The 13,571-nt window shown below is 38.0% G+C and overlaps 1 protein-coding gene across 1 annotated transcript in view; it reads left to right on the top strand.

The window, feature by feature from the left end:
* mrnip (MRN complex interacting protein) overlaps nt 1-13,571 on the top strand; it is a 21,920-nt gene continuing 8,349 nt past the window's right edge. The window contains exons 1-2 of the mRNA XM_025898642.1: nt 1-127; nt 1,351-1,370. The gene's annotated coding sequence lies outside the window, so the exon portion shown is untranslated. The remainder of the gene's footprint in view (nt 128-1,350; nt 1,371-13,571) is intronic.

Here is a 13,571-nt window from a genome sequence, read left to right on the forward strand (position 1 = left end):
AACAGATCCGCCAAAACTGAACAGACCGAACGGACACCGGAAGCAACGGGACCGTGGGGCTGGGGCCATGGGTCAGGAGTTTCACGTCGTCTGGTGTTTCCGCTGTCAGAGCTTCCAGGTGCAACAGGTGAGAGCGGATAACGTGAGGCTAACAAGCTAACAGGGTTAGCATGCAGCAGGTGCTTTTTTCAGGCTGGAGAACTGGGTAATCAGAGTATTTATTAGTAACAGAGCCGTTCTCAGACGGCTCACACTGACATCACAGTGAACGCGCGCTATTTGTAACATTAAGTCATCATCAGTGATTGTGGACAAAACATTAGGTACCCGTTTCCATGCTCACCTGTGTGACGTCAGAAAATGAAAGTCACCTGAGCTCCTGTGGCGCTGACACGTGACCTCCTAACTGACGATATCCCAGCAGACTGATGCTAAGGTTAGCATCAGCTAGCCCTGGAGGTTTTTTTTTTATTCTTCATTGTCAAACAGAATAACAATTACAGCGCTTATTTTATGTCAACAAAAAGTTACATACAGGTATAAGTGTTTAAGAACAAAGCAGTCGTTGAACAAAGAACATTTAAAGAACAGTATAGGTCAGACATACCATAGCATACAGCTATACATAGTACAGTAACGTGACCTGTCATATGAAAGTAAAAAACAAAAGTACGCGCATACAATCTAGCTACATCAATTGAAAAGCTGCATCAAAAATTCAAGTAAGGTGTGAGCTTTATTTAAGTTACACTTGTCTAGTGAAACCTTCCACAGCAGGACTTCATTTTTAAAGCCAGCAAAAATCGGAGTAATTTTCAAGAAGTGATATTTGTGAATGAAAAATTTTGCAACTATAAATAAGTTGCTAATCCCAAATTCTATTTTTTTATTTTTTGTTTGTAGGCCAAATCTAATTACTTGAAAGGTTAGAGAAGGGCAGTCAATATTTTTAGAAGTTAACCAGTACTGAAAATCATCCTAAAAAGATCTGGAACTTTCACATGAATAAAAAAGATGCTCTGTAGTCTCAATATCAGTATTGCAGAAAGTGCATGCATTCGTATCTATATTGAACTTCTTTCTTGTTTTAATACTTTCTCTTTATTGATTTTCATCTTATTTTACATACAGAACTAAAGAGGGCAAGGGAAACCAACACATTCACATATGTTCACATAGTCCAAAATACCCATCGCCTCGTTTTACTTTCATATATTACATATTACACAGGTGCATGTTCCATTCAAACAAATTTGCAGCTGGTGTGCATCACAGAGGTATCAGATTCTAGTCTCTTGACGTATAACGATCTCATCTTTCCCAAAGTTTCTCTCCTTTCTCCTTCTGCAGCCGTGAGAAGCAGTGAGAAGGTAATCAGTTCCATATGATGAATTGTGTTAATAATGTCTATGACCAGCTTCCGTGTGGGGGGGCTTGTCTGTAACCAACATTTAGTAATTGCCTTTTTGCATGCAACCATAATTATTTTCAGTAAGTATGAGTCTCTTTTATTTATATCCTCATGGATATTCCCAAGGTACATGGTACTAAAGGAGAAGTCCAGTGTTACTTCCAGCACATCCAACACCAATTGTTTAATCTCCTCCCAAAAGGTCTTCAGTTTAGGGCATGACCAGAAGACATGGAAGCAACCTGCAGCGACCTCCCCGCACTCCCTCCAGCATGAAGCGCCTGAACCACTTATTTTGGATTTCTGCTTTGGTGTGATGAAGAATCTAATTAAATTCTTCCATCCAAAATCTCGCCATGTTAAAGAATTTGTGGTAGATAACACATTCTTCCACATCTGCGACCAATCTTCCTCTGAGATAGTTATACCTGCTTCTTTTTCCCATCGATGACTGACATATCTTGTTGAGGTCTTTTTCATAGCTATAAAACTTCTGTACACTTTGCTTATAGTGCCTTTTATAATGTTCTCACCATAAGCATCCATAAATATTTGGATCACCCCACTAACATCTGCGTCAGGCATTCTAACTTCCTTCCGGAAGAAGCTCCGAACCTGTAGGTAACGATAAAAATCTTCCCTGCCGATCTCGTAAATCTGACACGTCCTCAAAATTTATCAGCTCCCCATGCTTAACTATCTTACAGATTGCGGTGATTCCATGCCTGGACCACTCCCTAAATTTATGGTCCAACAATGCTGGAAAGAAGCACGGGAGATACGCTGGCCATGCCAGCAACCCTATTTCCCTATTAAGACCAAAAATTTTAATCACATCTGCCCATTTTTTCAGGGAAAAACTTACACAGAAATTTTGCATCTGATACGCCTGTGGCAAACTCTCAAGAGACCCCAGAACAGACTGTATTGGGAAATCCATCAAGGAAAGCTCAATGTCCTTCCATTTTGCCTCATACTTAGAGTTACACCAGCACACTAGAGGTCTGATCTGGGCTGCCAGATAGTAATCCTCAAAGCACGGTAGGGCCATGCCCCCCCCGCTCACCAGGCAGCTGCAATGTTGCATATCTCACTCTCTGCCTTTTATTTCCCCATATGAATCTTGAGCAATGCATATCCCATATATAGCAGCTTTGGGAGGATATTTATCTTTATCGCTCTAACTCTGCTGCCCAGATCGAGGTGGAGCAGACCCCACCTCTCCAGATCTTCATATATCTTCTTGTTCACCTGATTATAATTAACTTCATATAACAATGCAAGGTCTTTTGTCAGCAGGATCCCCAAGTACTCCATTTGGGATTGATGCCATCCGAATCTATATTTAGCTACCAATTGTCTTGAGGGGTTAAAAAAGAATGTCAAGATTTGAGTTTTTTGAATGTTTAGTCTATAACCAGACAGTCTGCCATATTCTTCCAGCATTTCCATAAGCAGAGGGATTCCCTCTTTCGGGTTTCCTAGCGCTACCAGCACGTCGTCTGCATACAAGCAAATTTTATTTTCCACGTTCCCTGTTGTAACCCCCTCCAATCGAGTCTCTTCCCTGATGCATTGAGCCAACGGTTCAATGAAAAGGTTAAAGAGCAGCGGGCTCAGCGGGCAGCCCTGCCTACAGCCACGTTGTAGTGTTATCCGATTTGAGAGGCTGACGTTAACTTTGATCCTCGCTGTTGGAGACATATAAATCATTCTTATACATTGAATAAACCTGTCACATAGCCCAAATCTCTTCAACACATGAAACAGAAATTCCCATCCGACCGTATCGTATGGCTTTTCTGCATCAAGCCCAATGAGAACTGTTCCAGTTTTCCCTTTAAGTATCTGGTCAATAATATGAATGGCCCTTCTGATATATCGTGTGTTTGTCTGATACCATTGAAGCCTGTTTGATCCTCCTCTATCAGCGTGGGCATCAATGTACTTAACCTCTTAGCCAAAATCGCGGCAAATAGTTTATAGCCTATATTTAACACGCTAATAAGTCTATAACCTCTGGGGTCAGTTTTATCCTTCCCTGCTTTTGGTATGACAGAGATATACGCCTCCCGCCACTCAGAGTGTAGTTGAAAGAGGCCTTTAATAGTGGGATTAAGGCTTCCCTCATCTGCCTATACCACTCTGGTGGGAATCTATCACATCCTGGAGCTTTGAAAGTCTTGAGTTTTGAGATCCCAATGTTAATTTCTTCTGCTGATATTTCTCTGATGAGTTTTTCATTCTGCTGCTTACCTATAAATGGTAGATCTAAGCTGGATAAGAAATTCTGAATCTTATGCTCATCTGCTTTATCCAGTTGTGTGTATAGCTCAGCGTAATATTCTTCAAATGCTCTCTGAATTTCTTTGAGTTTATTAGTTATCTTATTTGTTTTTAAATTTCGAACTTTATGAATAGTGTTCTCCTGTTGTTGCCTCCTGAGTCTCCAGCATCTGACAGCATTTTTGCGCTCACCTTCTTTAGGACTGCACATTTTGCAATAATTTTACCCCTAAGGTATGCCTTAGCCGCATCCCATAAAATTGTAGGATTAACTGTTCCATTGTCATTGAGTTCTAAATATGTTTTTAACTCCTGTCCCATTTCTCTTTTAAACGAGTCATTATTTAACAGACCTGTGTTAAGCCTCCATAAGGTGTTTTGGGGGCTAGCTTTAAACCCAATCTTCATAGTTAATCCTGAATGATCAGATAAATCTCTCTGTCCTATTATACAATCCTTCACTCTGTGGAGATCTTTACTAAAAAGTTAAAAAATAATCAATCCTCGAGTGCATATCATGTCTCGCTGAATAAAATGTAAATTTGCGTTCATTTTTGTGTAAATATCTCCATATATCTATAAGCCCCAACTCAGATAACATTGTTTTTACTTGTTTCTCTAATTTAGTTCCCCTCCGGTCTCGGCTAGTTGTATCCCATTTTGGATGGAGAAGTAAATTGAAATCTCCCGCACATATACATGTTCCAACACTTTCTGCGGCAATAAGACTGAATATCTCCTTAAAGAACCCTGTACTACTACCAGGGGGTGCATATATATTACACAGCGTGACATCTTCCTGTTCCATTTTCCCTTTCACCAACACAAATCTTCCCTCTTTATCTTTATGTTCTCCCGTAAACTCAAAACCAACCTTGTTTGGTATCAGAATGGCCACTCCTCTTTTTTTCCCAGATCTATGTGAGGTATAATAAATATTTTTGAATCCCATTCTCTTCCACTTCTCGTGTTCCTCCTTTGTTCCCTTTTTAGCTTTGAAACTATCTTACTCCTCTTAATGGGATTCTTTATACCATTTACATTCAAAGACAGTACCTTATAATACCGCATACATTCTATATATTTCCAACTTATTTTCCTGCACCAACATAACAATACTCCCAGCCCTCAGAACACATAATAAACACACATGAACAAAGACAGAACTTGTCTTAACCAAACAAACCAGGTCTTCCATGAGAGAGGTTTTTTTCTCTCCTCTCAGTCTGGGGGGAAATGCCACAGTGTGGGGCCCCTCTCGTTTCCTATTTTAAAAGAAAAAGGGAAACTAAAAACATGTGAGTCACCTGCATCGGACCCTCACCACTCCATGATCAAAGGGGGATTGACGTGCCAAGTTCCATCACGGCCAGGGGAGGAGGCCATCCAACCATATACCCCTATATCAGCAGCCCGGTGCACCTGTCGTTCCATGTTCATCTTAACAGCGAAACGGGGTGGGCAGGGCAGCGGGTGTTACTCCTCCATACCGACGTCCTCCGTGCGCTGGAAAACCTTCAGCTTTTCCCGTGCGCTCCCGCGTAGATCAGCTGTATTCCCGGCACGTCGCAGCCCAACCACGCTCGTCGGTAGCATACTGCTGATCATCTCCGCCGTAATGCCACCAGTCCCACCGTGTATCCGCGTCTTCTTAGATCCGCCGCAGCTTCCTCCGCGCTATTGTATAGGACCATTCCCGAGTCAAAATGAATCCGCATTTTGGCAAGCAGGGTCTGGAACCGGATGGCGTTTTCTTTAAGTACTTTTTTAACTGGGCCAAACTCTTTTCTCTTCATTTGTATGTTTTCGGCATAGTCGTGATCAAAGAAAATCCGCTTCTCCTTTATACATACAGGCTTCTTCCATGCAGCGCATAGGATTTGTTCTTTAATATTGAACTTTAAGAAGCGCACCACCGTTGATCGGGGGGGCGCCCCCGGCGGCGGCTGTGCTCCCAGCGCCCGGTGAGCTCTCTCTATCCCTAGGTTCTTCTTGCTGCCCAAGTCCACACCGTCCCCCAACTCCGATATCATCATGCTTTCCACATACCTTGGCATGGAGGTGCCTTCTATGTTCTCAGGGATGCCATATATCCGTATGTTATTACGGCGTGAGCGCCCCTCCAAATCTGTAACCTTCTCTTGGAGCTGCCTCTGGTTATCCAGCAGCTGAACAATGGCATCCCTCACTCCAATGTCCCATTTCTCCTTCCCTACCATGTTTCTTTCCATTTCTTCCAGACGTTTCCCCACCTCCTCGATCCTGCTTGTGGCGGCGGTAACCTGTTGGTTTATCTCGTGTGTTAACTCGCTCATTTGGGCTTTCATGTCCTCTTTCAAACTTGTTCTTACGAGCGATAGCTCCTTCTTCATCTCTGCCTTAAGGTCTTGCATGCTCTCTGCCACTACTTCACTCACCACCTGTCTGAGGGAGCCTAACGCTGATGTTGAGGCCTCCTCCGCCATCTTCTCACCCTCCTGCTCGGAGCGTGTTTCGTATGTCTTGCTCTCAAGTCGCGTTTCTAAGCTTCGGCCTGGGGCTCGTCCCTTCTTATTTTTATCTCCGCTCATTATTCTTGAGGGGAAAGTCAGTTTTAATGGATTATATTCTTGAATTGCGGGTTATTTTAGCTATCGATGCAGGAGCTCCTGTTTATGCTGCTACTCTCGCCACCATGACACCAGAAGTCTATATTGAACTTCTTGTCAAGATAGTCATTGGACGGATATATGGCATTTAAAATTTTAAAGTGATTTTCTTTTGCTTTAGGTGGAATTGGAAAAGAAAGATACTTAGTCAAAAACTTCGAATTATAATCTCTAAACATATATTTTCTTTTTAGTTTAGAAGGGAAAAGTTGTTTGGTGAGAATTTTCCTTAAAAATTTATTATTGCATGCCTTTCCTTTAAATTGGCGATCATCAATTATTAAGGACGGTTCACAAATTATAGAGGAAGAATAGGTTAAACTGGCTTTAGCCATCTGAATCATTGCAGGGGGAATGGCTTTCACAACTTTAGTGAATTTACTTTGAGTGTATGATATGTCATAACTATCTATGAATTTGTTATATGTTAACACATTTCCATCATTGTCTAAAAGGTGTAAAACCGTCCAAATTCCATGATCCATCCAATCCCATTTTGCTTCATATCTGTTATCACATGCTTCATGACTTCCGGTTCATGGAATGGCGGAGGCCGGTTGTGGAAAAGACACTGGATTGAACTGCTAGCTTTCTACAGCTTTCTACAGTCGCTGCTTATCAACGGACAATGACTTTTGTAACTTTTGTAACTTCTAAAACGGCAAACAGGACTTTGGTTAAGAAGAGGACAACCAACATCCTACTAGTTCTATCGATCGAAGTGTTTCGGGCTGCGCTCCCTAACCGGGAGATAGCTAGCAAGTTGTACGAATTAACTACCAGCAACTGCTAGCTCGCCAGTTAAATAAAAAAGGACCCCTGGACTGGAAAGGCTGGTTACCCAGTATGCCACCCAAGAAAGGCCCAACACCAGAGGAGGTCGAGGACATAAAAACCTCCCTCGGAGCGCTGTGTGGAGATGTGGCCGCAGTCAGGGCGCAGCAGGAGCTGCTTCTGGGGCTTCTGGAGGAGGTAAAACAGCTACGCCTCCAAAATGCCCAGAAGGATAGACGAATCATGGATCTCGAGCGGCGGGTGGATGAGCTGGAGCAGTACACCCGTACGAACGACGTGGTCATCAGCGGTATTAAAATCAAGCCGCGCTCGTATGCGCGCGCGGTGGCCGGGAACGTCGGGGAGCCAAGCGATGAGGAGAACCGCTCGGTGGAGCAACAGGTGGCGTCCTTCCTCCAAAGCAAAGGGATAGAGATGGACTTGGAGCATGTAGAAGCATGTCACCCACTGCCCAGGAGGAGCGACAGACCGCCGGCCGTCATTATGAGATTCGTCAATCGGAAAAACAAGGTCGCACTGCTGAAACAAGGACGCAAACTGAAAGGCACGGACGTTTTCATTAATGAGCATCTGACACGAAAAAACGCAGACATCGCGAGGAAGGCAAGGCAACTGAAGAAGAACGGTAAAATACAACATACATGGGTAACAAACTGCAAGATTTTCATCAAGCTAAACGGGACACCAGAAGAGGCAAAAGTACTGATAGTGAGGAACATGGAGGACCTGGACAAGTACAACTGACACTAATGTATCGAGGTAATATATAACTCTAATGACAATCAAAAATGATAAATACACCAACATCTCTAATTACACCAGGAAATGACATGGACACGTTGAAATCAATTCTCCAACAGAAAGTAATTGATCTAGATTGTGAATATAAGGAGCATAATATAATAGACCCAGAAATAGATTCTGAAAGTAATTTTCTCTCTTCTTTTGTTAAAATTGTAATTATTTCACACAGGAACAATATGAAAAAAAAATCAACCTAGACGGGAAGCTCTCATTAATTCACTTTAACAGTAGAAGTATGTACTCTAATTTTGATTTCATTAAGGATTACTTGCAACAATTTTCTCGCCCCTTTAGCGTTATAGCCATCACTGAAACTTGGTTTAATGTCGATAAAGGAATAGATTTCTGTTTGAATGGATATGATTTAAAATACATGAATAGATTAAATAAGGTGGGTGGCGGGGTTGCTATATATGTTCATAACTCTATAAAATATAATGTTGTCACAACTATGTCTATGGCTATTGATGGAATTTTGGAATGTTTGACTATTGAGATCATGAATGAAAAAAAGAGAAATGTTATAATAAGTTGTATATATCGGACACCCAGTTCAAGTATTGACATTTTTAATGAATGGATAGAAAAAGTGTTTTCTTCGGTGAACCAAAAATTACTATTCATCTGTGGGGATTTCAATATTGATTTGCTAAACCCAACAAGGATAAAAGCCATTGATGACTTTTCTGACACGATGTATAGCTTATCACTATATCCAACAATAACAAAGCCAAGCAGAATAACATCACATAGCGCCACTATTATTGACAACATTTTTACTAATGTCATGGATTTCCAAATTAATAGTGGCCTGTTTGTCTGTGACATAACTGACCACTTACCAGTTTTTACTTTGTATGACTGTGATTTAAAAAAAATAATAGATACCAAGATTACGATAGCAAAGCGAACAATAAATGAAGAAGCAATTCATGCCTTCAATTTCGATTTAGCGCAACAAGATTGGAGTTCGGTGTATGAAGAGTCAGAGGTGGACAAGGCTTATGAAAATTTCCTAGATATTTACACTATGTTGTACAATAAACATTGTCCTGTAAACGAATACAGGACAAAGAAAAAAAAGATAAAAAGTCCTTGGCTTACAAAAGGAATTATCAATGCATGCAAAAAGAAAAACAATCTGTATAAACAGTTCATCAAAGTAAAAACAAAAGAAGTGGAACAAAGATATAAAGCATATAGAAATAAATTGACTGATATTATAAGAACGAGTAAACAACTTTATTATAGAAGAAGATTATATGATAATAAAAACAATATAAAAGGAACTTGGGATGTGTTAAATAACTTAATTAAACAAGGATCTTCTGGAACATCATATCCTGAATATTTCATTGATGCAAATGGTGTAAATTACAACATGAGTAACATTGTTGATGGGTTCAATAAATTTTTTATAAATGTTGGCCCTGAACTAGCAGCGGACATCCCGTGTCAAAAAAATGAAAATATCAGTAATATAAAACCAAATCCCTTTTCACTGTTCCTTTCAGCTACAAATGAGCAAGAAGTAATAAATATCACATTAAAATGTAAAAGTAAGTCTTCAATGGATTATCATGACATAAATATGTCTGTAGTTAAACAGGTTATTCTGAACATTGCTAGTCCCTTAACATATATCTGTAATTTATCATTTCAGTCTGGTTGTTTTCCGAAAAAAATGAAAATTGCAAAAGTAATACCACTATACAAAAGTAATGACAAACACAGTTTTACCAATTATAGGCCTATTTCACTACTGCCTCAATTCTCAAAAATTTTAGAAAAACTTTTTAATTCAAGATTAGAAAAATTCCTTGAAAAACATAAAATAATAAATGTTGGTCAGTATGGTTTCAGAACGCAAAGAACCACTTCTATGGCGATAATTGAGGCAGTAGAAGAAATTACCAATGCACTGGATAAAAATAAATATGCAGTCGGTATTTTTGTTGATCTCAAGAAGGCCTTCGACACAATCAATCACTCAATTTTATTGGATAAATTGGAAAGATATGGTGTTCGAGGGAAAGCTGGAAACTGGTTAAAAAGTTACCTAACGGGTCGGGAACAATATGTTAGTATAGGGCATTACCATTCAGAGAAACTTGGTATTACATGTGGTGTTCCCCAAGGGTCAGTGTTGGGACCAAAACTTTTCAATGTTTACATAAATGATATTTTTGATGTTTCTCAAGTACTTAAACTCATACTGTTCGCAGATGATACTAACATATTTTTCAGTAGCGATGATTATACCGATCTTGTAATGACCGTAAACAGGGAGCTAAAATTAATTAAAAAATGGATGGATATAAATAAATTATCATTAAATATAAATAAAACTAAGGCAATGTTTTTTGGTAATTTAAAATATAATATAGAATTACCAATTACTATAGAAGGTGTACCCATTGATAATGTGAGTGAAAACAAATTTTTGGGAGTCATAATTGATAACAAAATTTCATGGAAACCCCACGTCAGACACATAAAAACCAAAATTTCCAGAAGCCTCGCAGTTTTGAATAAAGTGAAACCATACCTTGATAAAGATGCACTTCGTACTCTGTACTGTACTCTGGTTCTTCCATATTTTACATATTGTGTGGAAGTGTGGGGAAACACATATAAAAACACAACTAATCCATTAGTCACAGTACAGAAACGAGCACTGCGTATTATTCACAAGGCTGGTTATCTAGATCATACTCACAAACTCTTTCTTCAGGCAAAGTTACTTAAATTCCAGGATCTGGTTAATTACAATACATCCATAATCTTATACAAAGCCTTTAATAAACTTCTACCTGCAAATTTACAATCTATATTTGAAATTCGAGAAAGGGCTTATAATGTGAGAGGCTTTGGACAATTCAAATTACCCAGAATTCGAACAACCCGTAAAGGTTTTTGTGTGTCTGTATGTGGTGTGAAAATCTGGAACAGTCTGAGTTTACAACTGAAACAATGCAAAAATATTCATAGATTTAAATTTCTCTACAAACAGTTGGTCTGGTCACAGTATAATCAATGATGGTGTTAGTGTGCTCTGAAATGTCTGTTCTCTTACCATTGCTGGTATGGATTCCAAGGGGAAAAAGAAAAAAAAAAAAAAAAGAAAAAAAAGTTTGTGTGTATGTATGTATATATATGTACATGTGTGTGTAGATATATATGTATGTATGTATATGTATGTGTGTTTGTTACTTGTAATTATTATTGCCTGTTACCTGTGGTAACGCAATTTATAATTAATATATTCTGTATTCAGTTATGAAGGTTCTATTTGTTTTGCTTGGGCGTAGCTGCGGGAAGTTTATTGTTTCTGTTGATAAGTGAATATAGGGGTGGGATTTAATAAGTTTTCTTCATCCCACTCCTTTTCAGGTACATTTTGTTGTTTGTTTTTGTTTTTTGTGCACTTTATGTTCAACTTTATTGTTGTGCCTGAAATGAACAAATTAAAAAAAAAAAAAAATCCTTATTAAAGATGGATTTTCTTTTTATCAATATACATCTGTTGTTCCAAATCGAATTTGTATGTGGAGAAAAATTATGCTTGTAAATCATTTTCCAGTACTGGAGAACTTGTTTGTGAAAAATGGATACTTTAATTGGTAATTTGGAAATTTCAAAGTCGCACTTTATAAGAAATTCAATGCCACCAAGCTTCTTGAAAATTACTTTGGGGAAATAAAACCAAATACTGTTTGAATTATTTATGAAAGATTGCAACCATTTGAGTTTGATGGAACCATCCATTGCTTCAAAATCAATCGCAGTCAAACCTCCTTCTTCAAATGACTTCACTATATCATTCTTCCTAATATAATGTTGATTGTTTCTCCAAATGTAATTGAAATTAATTTGATTTATATTATTGATTAGTCTATTGGAAACATATAAACATTGTGATGGATAAATCAATCAAGAGATACCTTCTGTTTTAGTAAGCAAGACACGTCCAAAGATGGAGAGGTCTCTTTGTAACCAGCTGATTAAAATCTTTTTAGATTTCTGGGTAATATGCTCAAAATTTAGATTTTCTCTACTATTTGTATTCTTTGAGATTATAATACTCAAATATTTAATGTCAGTTTTAATAGCTATGTTAAGAGAGCTACTAGGTTCACAATCATGAAGAGTTAATAATTCGCATTTTCTAATATTCAGGTACAAACCAGAAGCCTTTGAGAATAGTGAAATTTCATTCAGTGCGAGCGGAACCTGTGACATGGTCTTTAAAAACAGTGTGGTATCATCTGCTAATTGACTTATGATCAATGAGGCTCCCATCAAATTCAGTGGTTGAATATTTGGATTGTGTTTCATAAAAATAGCTAAAAGTTCAGTTACAATAATGAAAAGTAACGGAGAAGTTGGACACCCCTGACAGATTCCTCGTCTGACGTTAAAGCGTTTAGACATTCCAAAAGGTGAAGAAACAGAACTATTGATGTCAGAGTATAATAAAGAAATTAAATTTATGATTTTTTTTTTAACTAAAACCAAAATAGTGTAGAGCTTTTAAAATGAAAGGATGTTCGACCGTATCAAATGCCTTATAAAAGTCTAAAAAAAGAATCACACCATCATCTTCAATTAAGTGATTATAGTCCAGTAGATCTAAAACCAATCTAATATTATTGTGGATGGAACGATTCTTAAGGAACCCGGATTGTGTTTCACTAATAATTTGTTCTAAGCCGTCCTTTAATCTGTTTGCAATTACATGAGCAAGAATTTCATAAGCTGTATTCAGAAGTGTAATTGGTCGTAGATTATCGATTAGTCTTTTATCTTGACCAGGTTTGGGAATAAGGGAGATAGGACAATGTTTCATTTTTGTTGCTAACGTTTCATTACTAATGATTTCCCTAATAGTTTTGAAGAAAAATTCTTTTATTTCTTTCCAAAGGAATTTATAAAAGATTGCAGTCAAGCCATCCTGACCAGGAGCTTTGTCCATTTTCAGTTTGTTTAAGGCTTGATCTAAGTCATCGAGTGATATATCAGAATCACAAATTTCTCTGAATACAGAATCAATTTTTGAAATATAAGGTTCAATCTGATCAAAAAAGTTAATGAATCAGTAATTAAATATTTTGAGGAGTATAAATTTGAGTAAAATTTATTTATTTCTTCTGCTATAGTCTTATGTTTTGTGCATTCCTCCACATTTACAATTAATGTATTAATAGATTTCTTTTCTTGCCTCCGTTTCTCCAAATTGTAGAAATATGAAGTACTTTTTTCACCTTCTTCTATCCATTTTGCATGAGCTCTAATGTATGCTCCATGAGCCCATTTCTTGTATAAATCATCTAATTGAGCCTGTAAAGACAGTAGGGATTTCTTATCAGCCTCTGACATAAACTGTCTATTACAATAGTTATTTATATTGTAAAGTAATTTACTTTCAAATTCCATCTGTTGTCTACTTTTCATTTTACTAAACATAATTGAAAATTCTCTAACTTTAAATTTAAAAAATTCCCATCTATGTATGTAAGTGCCAATTGTTACATCATTGTAAATTTTATGGAGGAGCTCTTTAACTAACTTAACATAGCCATCATCAATTAACAGATCTGCATTTAATTTCCAGTAATCTTTTTTTA

This window comes from Oreochromis niloticus, linkage group LG2 (assembly GCF_001858045.2).
Source record: "Oreochromis niloticus isolate F11D_XX linkage group LG2, O_niloticus_UMD_NMBU, whole genome shotgun sequence".
Lineage (NCBI taxonomy): Eukaryota > Metazoa > Chordata > Actinopteri > Cichliformes > Cichlidae > Oreochromis > Oreochromis niloticus.